At 51.0% G+C, this 15,967-nt stretch overlaps 1 protein-coding gene across 1 annotated transcript in view; it reads left to right on the top strand.

Annotated features, from left to right (window-relative positions):
- Nucleotides 1–2,892: 2,892 nt before the first annotated feature.
- BOC (BOC cell adhesion associated, oncogene regulated) overlaps nucleotides 2,893–15,967 on the top strand; it is a 67,147-nt gene continuing 54,072 nt past the window's right edge. The window contains exons 1-2 of the mRNA XM_005873314.2: nucleotides 2,893–2,980; nucleotides 3,074–3,165. The gene's annotated coding sequence lies outside the window, so the exon portion shown is untranslated. The remainder of the gene's footprint in view (nucleotides 2,981–3,073; nucleotides 3,166–15,967) is intronic.

Here is a 15,967-nt window from a genome sequence, read left to right as displayed (position 1 = left end):
TTAAAACAGGGTCTTGTTGGACTGAGGTGGGGGCTGGAGGGCTCAGTACATCTGGGGGACCTGTTTTCTAAACTTTACTTGAAGTGACTCTGAGGCAGCAGCGTGGCCATTTTGAGGTGTGTAACAGGTTACCCAGGAACGTTTCTGAGGTCTTATAATTGGCACTTTTTAATGGTCTGGTAATTGAAACCCAGAAGGTTCCCGTGGTAATCCTGAAGCACCTTGGGGTCAGTGGGATAGAGGCAGGGAGGGAACAGCAGTGGAGTTATGATTTTCCTGCCAGATGAGTCTTTGAGTTTATGGAAAGAGGTAAAAATGAAAGAAGTAGGAGTTGCCTTATTGTGCCTCTTTGCTGACCCTGTCTGCCCCCATCTATCACCCAGAGTTTGGCCCTTCAGGTGGCTAGAGAATGTCTACACCTACGTAGACATTCTGAGGATTGAGACGACAGACACTGTCCCTTTTATCCTCTTTCAAGAGATCTCAGAGAGTAACATTGGGAGAGACATTTTCTTAAGAGAATTGCCTAAGCCACTGGAGTTGGCTTTACTTGGGAGAGGAGGTTGATAGAGGACAGGATGATTGGTTCCTTGACCAAGGACCAAGTCTGGGAAGAAGAGGGTAGGGGGTGGGATGAGGAGGGTGTTTGTTTTCAATCTAGAAATCCGTGTTTACCAAAAGCCTTCCTCAATAGGGCTTTTGCCTCCTCAAACCCCTCAGGGTGGTAATGGTAGAGAAAGGGAGGACCAATACCGGAAGCAAGGCTTAAAATCAGCAGAGCTGTTGATTGGTTGGCCAACTTGTGATAAGAGGGTGATTTATGTTCCTTTCCATTGTCCTACAAATTTGGGTCCTTGCCCTAGCCGGCTTGGCTCAGTGGATAAAGCGTCAGCCTTCGGACTGAAGGATCCCAGGTTCGATTCCGGCCAAGGGCACATGCCTGGGTTTCGGGCTCGATCCCCAGTGGGGGGTGTGCAGGAGGCAACCGATCAATGATTCTCTCTCATCATTGATGTTTCTATCTCTCTCTCCTTCTCCCTTTCTCTCTGAAATCAATAAAGAAATATATATTATAAAAAAAATTGGGGTCCAGAGATTTTCCTGACTTTGAACTGTTCTTTCAAGTGTTTGGGCTTCCAGCCCTCTTTAACAACTTATCTGTGGTTTCCATGCCCTAAGAAGGAGTAGGAGATTTTACTCACGAAACAATTCCGTCGGCTTCCTGAGGAACCCCAGGGTTTAAGCAAGGAGGGTGAGAGGTGAGCCTGCTGGTCACAGTCTTTCACAGGCCCTAGGAGGGTCTGGGTTCAGATTTCAGCGAAGACACTGATATGATTCATGAATAAGGATTTTTCCCTCTTTGTCTTTCAAACAAGTGAGAAGAAACCAAAGAAAACCCAAGTGCAACAGATAATTACTATCCAGTACTTTCTGGCCTCTGAATAAGAAAGTATTAACCTGGCACCAAAAGATAGTATTATGCCTCTGGAGTTTGCTTTCTTTCCTTCAAACTCCAAATTTTCTTGCTGTCAGGAAAAATAAGAAAGAGGGGGGAAATGGAAATTGGAGAGGGAGAGAAAAGAAAGTGATTTTTTAGATTTTTAAAAATCTGTTTTACTTTAATATATGGAACTTCTTGTCATCTCCATACTTCAGTACAATAGCATCTATAGTACATCAGACCCAGGGCTGGGAGCATCTTGTCCCAGGAGAATAAGCTTTCTTAGTCCAAGGGTGGTTCTCCAAACTAGCCCCGCCCCCATTTTTAATTATTGCACAAGCATCTACTAATAAAGAAACTTTTTGAAAATTACCCACAATCCCATGCTATAATACAACTTGTGTTTCTTCATCCATGTGCGTAAATACTTTTCACGTAGTTGTGACAGCCCTGAAGCTTCTCTTATGTTTTTGACCAAAGACTCAGAAAACAGATATGTCCAGTCCTTTTGCTATTGGTGGGAACGACCAAATCCTAAGAGTGCTCCCATATGAAGCCCTCACATGTAATCTTTTCATCATTTATGAGGCTACATTAAATATTTGGGGGCGGGGGTGGGGTGGGATGAAGAGTGTATTTGCTTTTAATCTAGAAATCCGTGTTTACCAAAAGCCTTCCTCAATAGGGCTTGTGCCTCCTTAGACCCCTCAGAGTGGTGATGATTAGAGAAAGGGAGGAGCAATACTGGAAGCAAGGCTTAAAAGATGCAGCTCAAGTGGCACTGCCCTGAGGATTAGGAAACTTGGGTTGGGGCCTTGGCTCTGCCTGTGGACTCCATTCACACTGGTTCAAACCATTGAGCACAGATCTCTGCATCTCCACTGCCTCTGAGTTAGACTCCCTCCCAAGCTCATCTAGTCTTTCCTGCTCTTCCTTTTATTATTCCACCATCCACACCATCTCTCCAGTCCTGCTACCTCCACACTTGTTCATGCCCATCACAGTTGTTGCTGACACATGGCTGGACTCTCCACTGTCTACCCCACCCATCTCCCATCAGTCCTACAAACAAGTCACCACCCAGCTCAATAACAGTCGAAGTTTACAATCCAAACTCCTTAGCCCTCTCATAGGTGGCTCCATCCCACTGCATGGTGATGGCACCTCCCTAGGAGCCTTCTGCTCCAGCCTGGCCTGGCAGTCTCTGGCCCTGGACTTTGCCGGGTCCATTTCTTGCTTACTGCCTTACCCCAAACCTCTTCCCAGGAAACCCACCTTACTTTGTATGAAGCCAGCTGATAATGTGCTTTTGAGAGATATTTGGGGAATATTGATGAAAAGGGGATGCTGGATGCACAGGTAATGGTTCTGTAAGATCAACAGATTGTTTTCAATGCTGTCATTGTCCTTCATCCATTTTTCTCTTCATTTCTAGCAAGGAGCCAGGTAACTGGAGATTGAAGGAAGCCTCTGATCTTAGAAAAACTGCTTTTTCTTTGTTTTCTTATGCATAAAATGGATTAACAAGGAATCACCCTGGTTTGTAGCAATGCTCCTTATAAAAAGCAAATACTTCAGAAGTGTTTGTTTATCTGCTTGTTCAAAAGATGAGACACTTCTCTTTTTCCTCAGTCCCAGCACAAGCTTCCTGAAACCCATGACCCATGAAGTCTTGTCGACACTCACACCAGCTGATGGCAGCAGCAACGAAATAGAAGAAACAGGTGAGGTTTCCTGCCCACAGTCTAGCATCTCTGGCCTGCGGGGTCCGTCATTTTTCATGTTTTGTGTTGCCACTTGAAGATGGAATGTCTCTCCTCATTTGGTATTGGAAGGATCCAGCTGAAGTGGGACTGGACTAAACAGTTGGTTCTAGTGTGACTCAGATACATTTTAGTCAGAGCCTATGGTGGCCTCTATCCCTCGGGCTGGCCACATGAAGCCCCCTTTCCCTTAGGCACACTCCTGGACATGCTGCATGCAAACCATTTACTATGGGATTTGGCATCTAAGACCGCTGTGGAAAAGTCCTGCTTAGGTTTGGGCGAGGAAAGCCCTGTGTTTATGTCTCTGTCAGCGGTATTACAGCGAATGCCTTGTGATCCGATGTCCCGGGCAGTGTTTATCTCACAAAACCCAGAGGGATTCTGTGTCATTCCATCTTCTGAAATAAAGTTAGGAAATAATTTCTCTTTTCCTAATGGTGAATTTGGCCTTATCTTCAAAGAAGGCCTTTGATGTTCAGGACAGGATTCTCGGGCAGTAAGAGGAAATCATAGGAGAAAGATCAGAGCCAATAATACACAGTCAACTTAACTCGGTTGCCAGAGAAAATGTTGAGGAAAGTCTCAACTGGTCCTCCTGGTTAGTAAGTAGCAGGAAAACACACAATATGGCCAGGGTAAGTAGGATCGAATTTAAAAAGAACGCAGAAAGAGCTGAGCAGCAGCAAGTGTGGCAAAGGAATGTTTATTCTCCTCTGAAATGAGTTTGGACAGCCTTGGACAAGAGGAGGAGGATGACGTGTGCAGACTGGAGCCTTCATCCCCTCCACAAGCTTTGACTGCGTATTTGCTGTGAACCAGAGCCCATGCCGTTCAGATCCCATTACTGACGGGAAGGGAAATGCAGAGCAGTGCGACCCACGCTCCAGCGTCCCAGCTCGCGGACTGGCCGGTGAGAAAGGCTGCCAGCCTCTCAGGCCGCGTCTCACAGGCACAGAGCGGCGGGCGGTGCCGCTGTTCCTTCACCTCTGCTCATCCTGTTGTTCATGACTTTTTCCCTGAAAAATTACCTTTCCTTTGCAGACTACGGGCTGAAGTATTCTTGACACAGGAGATGTTAAGTTCAGAGTAGTTGTGTGTGTGTGTGTGTGTATTTAATTTTAGGAAAGTTAAAAACTAGAATCTCTGCATTGATACAGAATCTCAGAAATGTGAGTACTAGACACGTTTCTAAAACCAGTTACTGAATACCTTTCAGGGCGAAAAGGAGAAATGTGCCTTTTCTTTCCTTGTCCGTGTCAGATTTTAGGTGAGAATTCTAGAAACACAGGCCTGAGTTCAGCTTTTTGCCTTCCAGTCCCATTGCCCATGGCTCTGCTGTCCAGGGTAGGTTTGCTTGGCTCTGAAATCGTTCCCAGAGCAGCAAGTGAGGGGACATTAATTTTAGGGACAAATAAAAGCCGCTGGGCCCTGCAGTTGCCCAGGAGCCTCCTTGGCTGCCGAGAGGTAACTTGCGCACAGGATGGGAGTTGCAGGTAAGAGGAGGAGTGTCTGTGGAACCGGCTGGCCTTGGAGGCCCCCAGGCTGGGCTGGAACTGGATGCTTGAGGAGAGCCCTCCCCCACCTTCCCTGGCTCTGCCAATATGTTTCCAGATTCGTCCCAGTCCAGTGCCTTTACTAGTCTGAACTTACCTCGCATTACAGTTCCAGCAGGTTTATTAGGTATGGGTCACACTTAATGGGAGAGGAAAATTGGGGGGTTCTGGCTTTACGACTTTTCTGTGAAAGCAGACGCTGCTCCTAATTATTTCACAAGTCCTCTCCCCCACATGACTCTCTCTCTGCTTTCTGTCGGAAGGCGATGCCCCCACAGTGGTGTGAGTGTGGCCCTTCCTTTTTATGTACCTGTGCCCACGCAGAGGGGGTTTCATAACGCAGTCCGTCAGCACAGTGAGCCCACATGAAGTGATGGAAATTCACAGCTGTGTACCTCTGTCATTATGAATGGATGTTTTGTAGTGAACGAGTTATATAAAAATCTGCGGTGTTACAGCCACGTGTTAGATTCTAATGGCTCTTGCAACGCGCAGGCCCTCGAAGCAGTCACCTGCAGCCCTCCCTCGCCGCCCTTGGTGGTCCGCCATCGGGAGGGCTGCGTCAGCTCCAGGTGAAAGCCCCTCAGTCAGGTGCTCTGGGCTCTGTAGCCTTCTGTTGCGGGGATGGAGGCTGCGTGGTTAGGCCTCGCTTTCGCCCGTCTGGACGCTGGCAGCTTGCCAGCAAGGTCCACTGGGTGGTCTCTGACAAAGGGAGAGAGGGGAGGGAGCTTGGCTCTCCTGCCCAAAGGGAACAGCAAAGTTGGCAGCCAATCCCTGTCACTGAAACACCACAAAGGTCTTGAGTTTGGGTGAAAAGAACCGAACAGGTGGCTGAAGGCAGGATGGGGATGGAGGTGTTTTTGTTCCTCTGAATTTACAAATGAAGGCTGGCGTTTATGTGGCGAACATCTCCCGCCAGAGGTGAGCACACGGGAGCAGCGTGTACCCTTCATCACGGGAGGGATGAATTATCACCCTGTCACTCAGGGAGCCATCTGTGGACATGGAGGGCAGGCTGAGATCAGGAATCTCGGGGCCAGAGAGGCAGCACCGCCTGCCTCTGCCGTCCTTCCGGTGACGTGGAGAATGACAGCTGCCATTTAGTGAGCACCCACTGTGTGCCCAGCCCAGTCCCCCGCAGTCCCAGGAAGATGGGCACAGTGGTCCTATTCTGCAGGTAAGGGAGCTGAGGCTTCAATGATTGTAATGACTTGTTCTGGTCACACAAGATTTCATTGCAGGGCTGCTGACTCCAAAACTCAGGCTTGAAAGGAAAAGTAACTGCCCAGACAATCTCTCCCCCAAAGTAGAGCTCCCTTAGCTTAAGGAGAACTGTTCCTTTTGCAACAAAATCTAAGGGTTGGGTGGGGCCCTTTACCGACTTCCCAGGACGATAGCTGGAAGGTTTTGACTGCTCCGGGGAAGCAGCACCAGGAAGCCAGGCTTTGTGGCCTCGCTTGTGTCAGACTTTGCAAACAGGGCTAACAGCCGCCTCCATCTTGGGTCTCAGCTCAGAACATGGCTCCTGACTATTTTTTTGCCCCTGGGACATCATCCGGATTGGCTGTCTGGAGCTCTGCTTCACCACAGATGCCAGCTGAATCCATTGCTCCTCGGTCTGCGAGTCTGATCAGGCAGGTGCTCTGTGCCCTGGGTGGGGTGAGGGCGGGAAGGCGTTTGACGGAGCAGAAACCTCCTGGGCAGGAGAAGTGGCAGCTTGTGCAGAAAAACACCCTGAAGAAGGACTTAGCGGCTTTGACAGACAGGTAACAGACAGGAGATGGGACCTTCCAGGCAAATACCCACAGGGCCCAGCAGGAAGAATTGCTCAGGCAGTTAGTTACCTGCAGAAGAGCAAACAGACCTGCCCTCCTTCCGGGCCCAGGGGAGTGGAGATGTGGCTGCGAGGCCATGGAGTTCTCACAGCTCCTTGGTTTCCTTCCGCAAACATGGAAAGCCTGGAGCCAGGATGTTCTGGGCTCAGGCGGGAACACAGGACACCGGCCTTAAGACAATTATGTGACCTCTCAGTTGGGTGACTGAGGAAGTCATGGGAACTCTGCCTCTATTTCCCTGTCTGCACAAGCAGCCTCCTCAGAGCACTTAGGAGGCAGCGAGATGGCGCAAGAGGGCACTCTGATTCGAAGTGTCCCTGCCCACCACCAAGGCCCCAGGCCTCTGGCATCTGTGCCCACCGAGGCTGAGTTAGGAGACAGGACATTCCAGGGAACCAGAGTCAGAGTCTGGGCACAAGGGCTGCATCCGCCTCTGTTCTCTTTTCTACGGAGGAGCCTGGGCAGAGGCAGTGCGGTCCTATCACAGAGTCTCCCCCCACCCAGGCCCTGCAGCTGACTCGCCTTCCCCTCTCCTGCTGCAAGAGGCGGTGAAGGGTCTCAGGGTCCTGGGAGAGTGGGAAGAGGAAAAGCTCCCACAGTAGGAGAATCCTGGTTAACATTCCTCTGAGAGAGGAAGGAACAGTGGGGTTTGGGGCTGTCAGGGGGACCCCAGCTGAGAGCACTGAAGTCTGAAGGGAGCCTTATTAGGAAAAGGGTGCAGGGTGGAGAAAGATGGCAGACCAGGAGGGAGCCACTTCCAGGCTGGAGATTGTGGGGCATCCTGGTTAAGGGGGGACTCCAGAGCCAGACAGGCATGGGTTTGAACCCTGGCCTTGCCAATCACTAGGTGTATGTCCCTGGGCTAGTCACCTGAACTAAAACGAGACCCCGGTTTCTTAAGATGGTTGCAAAGAGGAAGCAAGCTACTGCATAGAAAGTGCATGGAATTCGTGGTGAGCATTCAGTAGAAGGTGGCTGTTCTTAGTGAAGGAAAGAAAAGGGAAAAGGGACAGAGTGAAAGGCGGGTTATTGGTAGGTTGGGCAGCTAGAGGGATGGGTAGGTGGAAGGCTGTGCTGATGGAACCCCCACTGGCTCAAGGTCCTCAGACCTGGCCACTGGAAAAGACTTTCCACCCTTTTCCTCAGCTTCTCCCCCAATTCAGCATCGTCCATGCTACCAGTTAGGCCACAACCCTTCGAGTCACCTTTGATTCTGTTCTTTTCCTCATATTCCACTTTAAATTAGCAAATTGTATTGGCTTTGCCTTGAAAATGTATCCAGAATCCAGTCTTCCATTGACATTGCCTACCTGGGCTATTGCAGGAGCTTCCCAAGTGCTCTCCCTGCTTCCAAGTCCCCAGACCTTTCTGGCCCGTAGTCTGTTCATAGAGAAGTCAGGGTCAACCTCCAAAAGAGAAGCCAGAACTCTCCATGGTGCCTTGTTTCCTTCAGAGAAAACTCCAGACATCTAGGTGCCCTCAGCCGCACCCCTCTGTCCTCTCCTCCCTCTCTTCCCTCTCCTCTGTCTACTCCCTCTCCTCTCTCTTCTCCCTCTTCTCCCTCTCCTCCCCACCACCCCGCCCACTCCCAAGGCCACACTGGCCTCCTGGCTGCTCCTCCAACTAGCTGAGCAACCTCCCTTCTCAGGGGCTTTGCACTCGCTTTGCCCTCTGCAGGGAAGGCTCTTTCCCGCTATCTGCACAGTCCCTCCCTACTTCATTCAGCTTCCTGACCGCCCTCTATTAAATCGCACTCCCACCCTCATTCTCTCTCCCTTCAACCTAACTTATTTTCCTCAACGTTATCTCCCAACGTAAATGTCTTTGTTCATTTGCTTATTGCTTGCTTATCCTTTATAATAAAAGACCCATGAGATCAGGGACTTGGTTTTGTACCTCGCTCTTTCCCCGGTGCCTAGAATAGAATCTCATGTGTATTTGGTGCTTTATTTATTTATTTATTTATTTATTTATTTATTTATTTATTTATTTATTTATTTATTTATTCATTCATTCATTCATTTATTTACTAATCTTCATGGATCTCCTGAATCTCAAAAGGGGTATAATGAGTTTCAAACAAAATGAAATCATTACAGGCAGAATTATGTAAGAACACTGCATTCTGGGTATATGTACTAGTATATGAGGTACGTGGGAGAGAGAATCCTAGTAATGTTCTGGAAAAGCCGGGAAGCAGTGTGCTGGGCCGCAGCAGACGCAGCCCAGTTCCTCTCTCTCCTCGGGAGACTGACTTCAGCTGCCAATTGTTCCTTTTGTAAGGGGAGTGTGGGAATGGATGCCTCTCTGGCCCTTCCGCATCGCTCACTCAAGAAGAATTTGTTGAGCACCTACTTATGCCCAGCACTGTGCTGGGCCTGGCTAGGAAATGCAGAGACACCCAGCCCGTCCTCTCACTCCACCAGGAGTATATAGTCCAGCTGCTCAGCTGGGGCGTCCTCAGTGTCCCTGGACCATCCACGGTACAGCCCTTCCTGCTAGCACAGTACCTGGGTTGAATTGGCGCTCTGTTGAATCTGGTTTGGAACCACGAGCCAGGAGCATGAGGAACATGGGATGAATTTAAGAATAGTCCAGTCCCCACACACATGAGGACCTGCTGGGGTGAGGCCCAGGCTGGGCATGCAGGCCACACAGACGTCTGCTGTTGGGGAGCTGACAGGTGTGGAAGTACAAGGATTTGGGGAGCTGATAAGTGTGCAAGTATAAGGGGCAGCATGTTTGCATCTGCCTGAGGGCATATCTTACTTCAAATTGCATCTCAGTCATTTCTAACTTGGTTCTAGATTTGGAAGCTGAGAAGGAATAAAAATAGGGATAAAGATCCCAAGAGGTTTTGTGCTGACACAAATGTGTTTGAGAAAGTACACTACCACAATCCTCAGATCCAAAATCTACAGCACCTCAGGGAGCTGGGGAATGGCCCAAACTGCCTCCGCCAGTGTTTTCTTTTAACTTAAAAAAAATCAATAGCCTTTTTTAAAAAGCATTTTTAGATTTACAGGAAAAATTAAGTGAAAATTACAGAGTTGCTTCACACCCCTCACTCTGTACCAATTTCCCATATTACTAACATGTTGGTGTAGTAAATTTGTTACCACTGATGAGTCAATGTTGACACATTGTTATTAACTAAAGGCCGTAGTTTACATTAAAACTCACTTTTTGCATTGTACATTCTGTGGGGTTTGACAAATGCATAATGACAGGCATGCACCATTACAGTATCATGCAGAATAATAGTTTTACTGCCTAAAATCCCCGGTGCTCCACTCTCCAACCTTCCTTCCTTCCCTCTCCCAAATCCCGGGCAACCACGGCTGCTTTTACTATCTTTGTAGTTTTGTCTTTTCTAGAATGTCATATAGTTTGAATTATGCAGTATGTAGTCTTTCCAGGCTAGCTTCTTTCACTTAGCCGTCTCCTTGAGTTTTAAACACGACCTTCCCCCAACCTCCGTACACACACACACACACACACACACACACACCCATCCATTCTGCTCTTGGAGCAAGGGACCAGCAAAGGAGGAGCCCAGCGCCCTATGCTGAGACCCACCTGAGCAGAGCCTGCAATGCCATACCTTTTTCTTCGTCCACTGAACAGGCCCGGCCCTGGTGCTACTGGAGTTTAGCCCAGGCTGGTAAACTGTCAGGAGCTGCCTGTGTTTTGGTTCCACATCTGGAAGTGTCAGCTGTGCAGACCTTCCCATCCCCTTCCCGAGTAGACAGGAGGAGCACACGGGCTGTTTGCCTTCCTCCTCCGTAGTTTGTTTTACTTGCTGTGGAGCGGTGGACCAGCCGTGGGGCAGCGAGCTTCCGCGGGCAGCAGCCCTCCTCCCCACCACATCCTGTGCGGGCTACCTGTCCCCCAGCCTCTCAGGCCGCTGCTCCCTGCCCAGCCCAGTCCCAGTCCCAACAGTGTCTGTGCTGAGCCTTGCGACTGGCTGAGCCCTGGGGCCTGTTTTGTGGTCACTGGGGAGAAAGACTCCCTCAGATGCAAAGAGATTGAGAACATTTCCCCTGCCCAGACATGCTGCTTTCTTCAGTCGGCCTCACAAACTAGGATTCTGGGGGAGCTTGGGGGCAGGAACCTCAGCGTGCAGCGCACTCAGCAGTCACTCTAGACAGCGAGGCTCTTTGGGGGACAGATAGGTGTTAGTGATGGATTTTATAACCGGGGCAGGAGAGGCTCCTCCAACCCCACCCCAACGCCGGGCCCCGTTAGGAGAAAGGACGTGCATGTAAATGGGGGTCCTGTGTCTCCTCTGGTGGAGCCAGGCTGGAAATTCCCAGGGGCTGGGGAAAGGTGGACTAGGCAGAGGGTTCCAACCCTGGGGAGCAGGGACTGAAGTTTAGCTGCTTCCATTGCTTCCTGTTTGGAATAAACACAGAGCGGAGGCCAGCTGGTACCTCCTCACGCTGACGGACACCAGCCAGGTGTGTCAGAGTTCAGCACGAGGAGGGGGGAAGCCTCATCGGCCCCTCGGGAAGTGGACATTCCATGCCGATGACCCAGATCCACACCTCCTCCTCCTCCTCTGCTTTGCTGTCTTCCCCCGGCCTGCCTCCCATCCGTGGCCTGACCACGCTCACAGAGCTCTGGGCCGCCACTCGTTACAATCTCAACAGGCCTCTGGCATCTGTGCCCTCCGAGGCTGTTAGGAGACAGGACATTCCAGGGAACCAGAGTCAGAGTCTGGGCACAAGGGAGGAATCCGCCTCTGTTCTCTTTTCTACGGCAGAGCCTGGGCAGGGAGTGGAGGCTGGTAACACCTGTCCCGGGGTTGTCACTGAGACGGTGAGCACTAACGCAGTGGAGAGTTGGAAGCTCTTTAAACTCTTCAGGGGAGACACTCTGTAGGCCAGCGGTCCTGGCTTCTGTTGTTAATGTTGGAATCAGGTTAGGCTTCCTGGGTCTAACTCCAGAGTCTGGGAGGTATTGATTACTGACCATCGGCACTTCCAGAAGCCTTGGCCCTTGCCTGGGTTCGTCTGGGGAGGCAGAGGATAGAGAACAGCCGACACGTGTGAGTGTGAGCCCCGCGTTCCTTACAGATAAGTCCAGCCTTGACCCCAGGTCCCCTCCTCACAGCCTGTCCCCAGGAGGTGCAGTGAGAGTCCTGAGAAAGAATCCCAGGCTGGCTTCGTAGGTACATGCCAGGCAGTGTGTCTAGGCGCGGGGCCCACATTCTCGGAACCAAAAGATAAATAGGTGATCAGACAAATCATGTCTGTTTACTCTTGATTTGGGGAGGGGGGATGTCTCAGAAAGACCTTCATAAATAGCCTTTATATTTATAAAATGCAAATATAAATATAAATGTGGCGCATTTAAAAAATTGCCTTCAGCATAAAGGATGGCATTCTGTACAGCGGGGCCATGCCGAACGTCAGCGGTGTGGCCGCTTGTTGGAGCGGATGTCCAGGAGGCCAGCGTGGGCCTTGTTCCTTTGGGAGGATCAGCTTGTGCTGGAAGGAGCTCTGGTGCGCTGGGTCTTCTCCGTAGAAACCAGCATTGGGTTCCAGTTTCAGCCACCACCAACCTGCTCCGCTCTCCAGAGAAAGCAGGCCTCCGTGGCAGTGGAGCAGGGCTCCTTAGTAACGAGGTTCTCTGTGCTCCCAACGCCAGGGGGTGAGGAGGAGTACATGCCCCGCTGAGGGAACCTCAGGCAGGCAGAACGAATCTCCCTCACACAGGAAGTGCAGAGGCCCTCAGTCTGGATGGGGGAACAACAGTGAGACCTGCTTTCTTCCCATCTCACCTAAGATGAGGTGTGTTACCCTCCCGGGCTGGGGAGTTCCGGCCTGTCCCCCTCGTGTGAAGAAGGCCGCCCGCTGTAACTCTGGATCCCCTGCACCCGGCCCCTCTTCGGTCACCTGGGGTTTCACACTGAGCTGTTATCCACATGCCCATCAGGAAGCCTGCGGAGAGCAGCACTGCGCGCTCGCCAGGCATTTCCCACCTGGGCCCAAAGACACGTCCGTAACATTAAAGAGTGGCCTATCAACTGCTCAGCCAGCAGATTCTTGAGCACTGAGCCGCCTGCCCTCAAGACACTCAGATCCAAGCAAGGGGGCCATTCCACATTGAATTGCATGCCCTTCGTTCTCTCATTACAAGAGTAGGTGCTGGATGGTCACCTTATTATGATCACGATGATTGTTACTTTGGCTTAGATAAGCTGCCGACTTATAATTATTTCCCGAAAGCCCATGTTCTTGGGAGATTGGGCTCCTTAGAGTTTGGTCACTTACAGTGTTTGAGAATTTCATAGGTAGAGGCATGGAGGCCCAGAGCAAAGGGATGGCTCTTCACCTGGGCCTCGGGCCCGTGCACATGGTTGGTTCTGCCGTCGGGGAAACGCCAGCCAGAGCGGAGGACCTGCTGGTGAGATACTCTCAGGGCCCCGGGAGGCCCATCAGGGACAGGGAAGCCAGGACAGGGAAGCTGTAAAGGAGGCAGGGGGCCTGGAGGCAGCCCGCTGCTCCGGACGCTGAGGCAGAGCCAGGGAGAAGGCCCCTCGGGATCTCTGGCTGTGGCCAACAGTCTCCTTTCAGGGGTGGGGTGGCCTCTTTGTCCCATCACTGGGGAGCATTTGAAGGTCAAAGAGGGGGTACACCACCCTTCCCCACCAGAACCAGGGCACCCCCTGAAACCTGCCTGACAGTGCTATTTGGCCTAGCTAAGAAGACACTGGGCAAAAAGGGACATCTGTAATACTTTCAACATTAAAGAGACTAATTCTTTAAAAAGAAGATGTTGGTTAAGTGGGTGATTGGTGGTGGTGGTGGGGGGGCGGTTTGGAAGTTGGTGTAAGATTAGGAAGCTTTGGGAGGATCTTGTTCTAGTTATCCTATTGGGGGAAAATTCATTATTATCTGTTATCTAAAAGCTCAAACACACAAAAGCTGAAGGAAGAGTATCACAAACCCAATGTACCCATCACCCAGATTCAACCATTATCAAGGCAAACAGAAGGGCTTTTAAAGTACCGCTTTGTCTTCGTTGCTATGCTGTGTGTGCCAGATGGGACCGGGACGGATGCCACCAGGCTACCCTTTGCTAAGCAGTGTGTCCTCCAGTCTCCCCACCCCTCCTCAGCGGCCTGGGAAGGACAGAACCCCCGCCCAGGACACTCGGCTCGATTCGCTATGGTTCCACAGGGCACCCAGATGTGCCTGTGCTGCGCCCTACCCGGTGTTGAGCTGGTAGAGAACGCTTGAACTTTATCTTTGGATTCCCAGAGCCTGGTACGGAGTGGTGTTCAATAAGTGCTTATTGACTGGTAAGGCAAGTTGACTCCATGAGGGGTGGGTCCACCTGGGCAGCAGGTTTAAGGACTGTGAGGACTTAGTTCAGCATTTGGGGAGAAAACGGGGCAATTGGTGGAATTCAGAGCTGAGTAAGGGGCCATCGTCTGAACGCTGCAGGGTCCTGGGTGGGCGAGGCGTTGGGTGTGGTCATTCTGCAGGGCAGGGGCTCCTGGTTTCCCCGGGAGGGGAGTGGTTGGGTCGGCGAGAACGGGAGAGCCGGGTCGGAGCTGCTGTCTCAGGTCTCTGCCTGCCCTAGGTGTGGTGGGACAGGACTCTGAGGACGGAGGCCCCAGCTCCAGACCCGTTTTTCTGGGTGGCCACGAGCAGCCTGGGAGCCACCTGCTTTGCCAGGGCCCGCATGCCATCCCAAGTGCTGTTTTATTCATTTTGGGGTTGGCAAGGAGCAGGCCCTCCAAGTGTGGGGAATGCAGTCCGCTTCCGGCCTTTGCAGCACTGGCAGCTCAGGCTGCTCTGTGTCCCTCTGGGCAGAGGTGAGGGTGGAAGGGGGCGTCCGAGGAACATGAGGGGAGGTGCTGCCAACACTTGCCCTTAGATCTGACCTTGTGTGTAGCCAGCAGGGGCCTCAGGCAGGACATCGCAGACCCCGGGGGCACTCCCACTCCCTGCCTGGTCTTTTTCAGTTAAAACTTCAGTCCTGTCCTCCCCTCCCATACTCGCACGATGTGTGTGTGAGTGTTTTAATTTTTATTCTTGGCAGAAGTTAAGACACAAAATGGATTTGGAAGGAGATGAAACCAGTCTGGGTATATGTTGGGCAGCGGCAGCTTCATTCCTGGAGTGGGAGGGCCGCAGAGCGGGGAGGGGCTGGGTGGGACCCAAGCCTCTGAGGGGGGTGGGGGAAGCTGTCTCCTCCGCAGGAGGGACCCAACTGAACAGGGACTCCTTAGGGAAGGCCGGAAGCTAGGGGCTGAGCTGTTAACCCTTTGGGATGTCAAAAAGCCATCAAGTGGTGGCAAAGCCCTCTGGTGTGAGGTGGTGGGACCTGGGACCCCTGGCTGGCCCACACCTGCTTCACTTCCCGGTGGTCCCTGAGCCCCTGCAGACTGCCTGGCTTTGTTAAGGAAATAGCTGATGGCATTTCAGGTTTTGATGTGCAAGCCTTAAATGTGCATATGCTTGGAAAACCTCTAGGCTCCTGCGAACCACCCAGAAGTTGGTGGCCTTAGTCAGCAGGGGTGACAGGTCCAGGGACCTGTTTGTGTTTCCTTTGCTGCTCTTGGGCCTGTTGGGCCTGTGGTGGCTTCTGCTTGGGTTTTTGTCTTTATTTTTATGTGAAGAGGAGAAAACGAGGAATCTAAAAGTCCAGAAAATATCTGGGGAAATCTGAGAGAAGCTTTGAGAAAATGTTTTATTTCTTAAAATAAATGTGTGAAACTAAAAATATATAGCTTTAAGAATGACAAGAATTTCTTCAAAATAATATAGTCGGGACCATTTTTATGCAAAACTCTCCGTTCCAATCATGGTATCCAATGCAATCAGGGCATGTCTGGCAGAGGTAGACATTCCTAATCAAAATGACCCCAGGTCCACGGCAGAGGCACCCCATGCTGCTTCCCAACCCTGGCGACACATCACGGTTTCCAGGAAAGAATTTTAAAAACACTGATTGATGCCCGGGCCGCACCTCCAGAGGTTGTAACTTAATTTGCCTGTGGGGCTGCCCAAGCACTGGTGTGCTTTGGTGTCCACAAATGATTCTTCTATGCAGCCAGAGTTGAGAACCTACCTCCTAATCCTTGTGTAAGAACAGAAGGAAGATGAGAGAGGCCAGATTCAGAAATGGAAGAATTTTATTGTCTCTTATATGTGCTGGTGCATATAACTTGAATCCAGACTCAAAGTGCTGCTACCAACTTTTGGGTGGGATTTCAGAACTCGGACCTCAGGACTGACTCTGGGCGGGGTGGGGAACAGCACATCTTCAGGAGCTGGACGCACTGTGCATTGTGGGACTTGCCAACCCAGTCCCTCCTGAAATATGGTAGCTAGAACATGATTCCAGTTCAGACTG

This window comes from Myotis brandtii, unplaced genomic scaffold (genome assembly GCF_000412655.1).
Source record: "Myotis brandtii unplaced genomic scaffold, ASM41265v1 scaffold406, whole genome shotgun sequence".
Classification (NCBI taxonomy): domain Eukaryota; kingdom Metazoa; phylum Chordata; class Mammalia; order Chiroptera; family Vespertilionidae; genus Myotis; species Myotis brandtii.
Note: the sequence above shows the minus strand (reverse complement) of the source record. Positions and strands in the feature narration are given on the sequence as shown.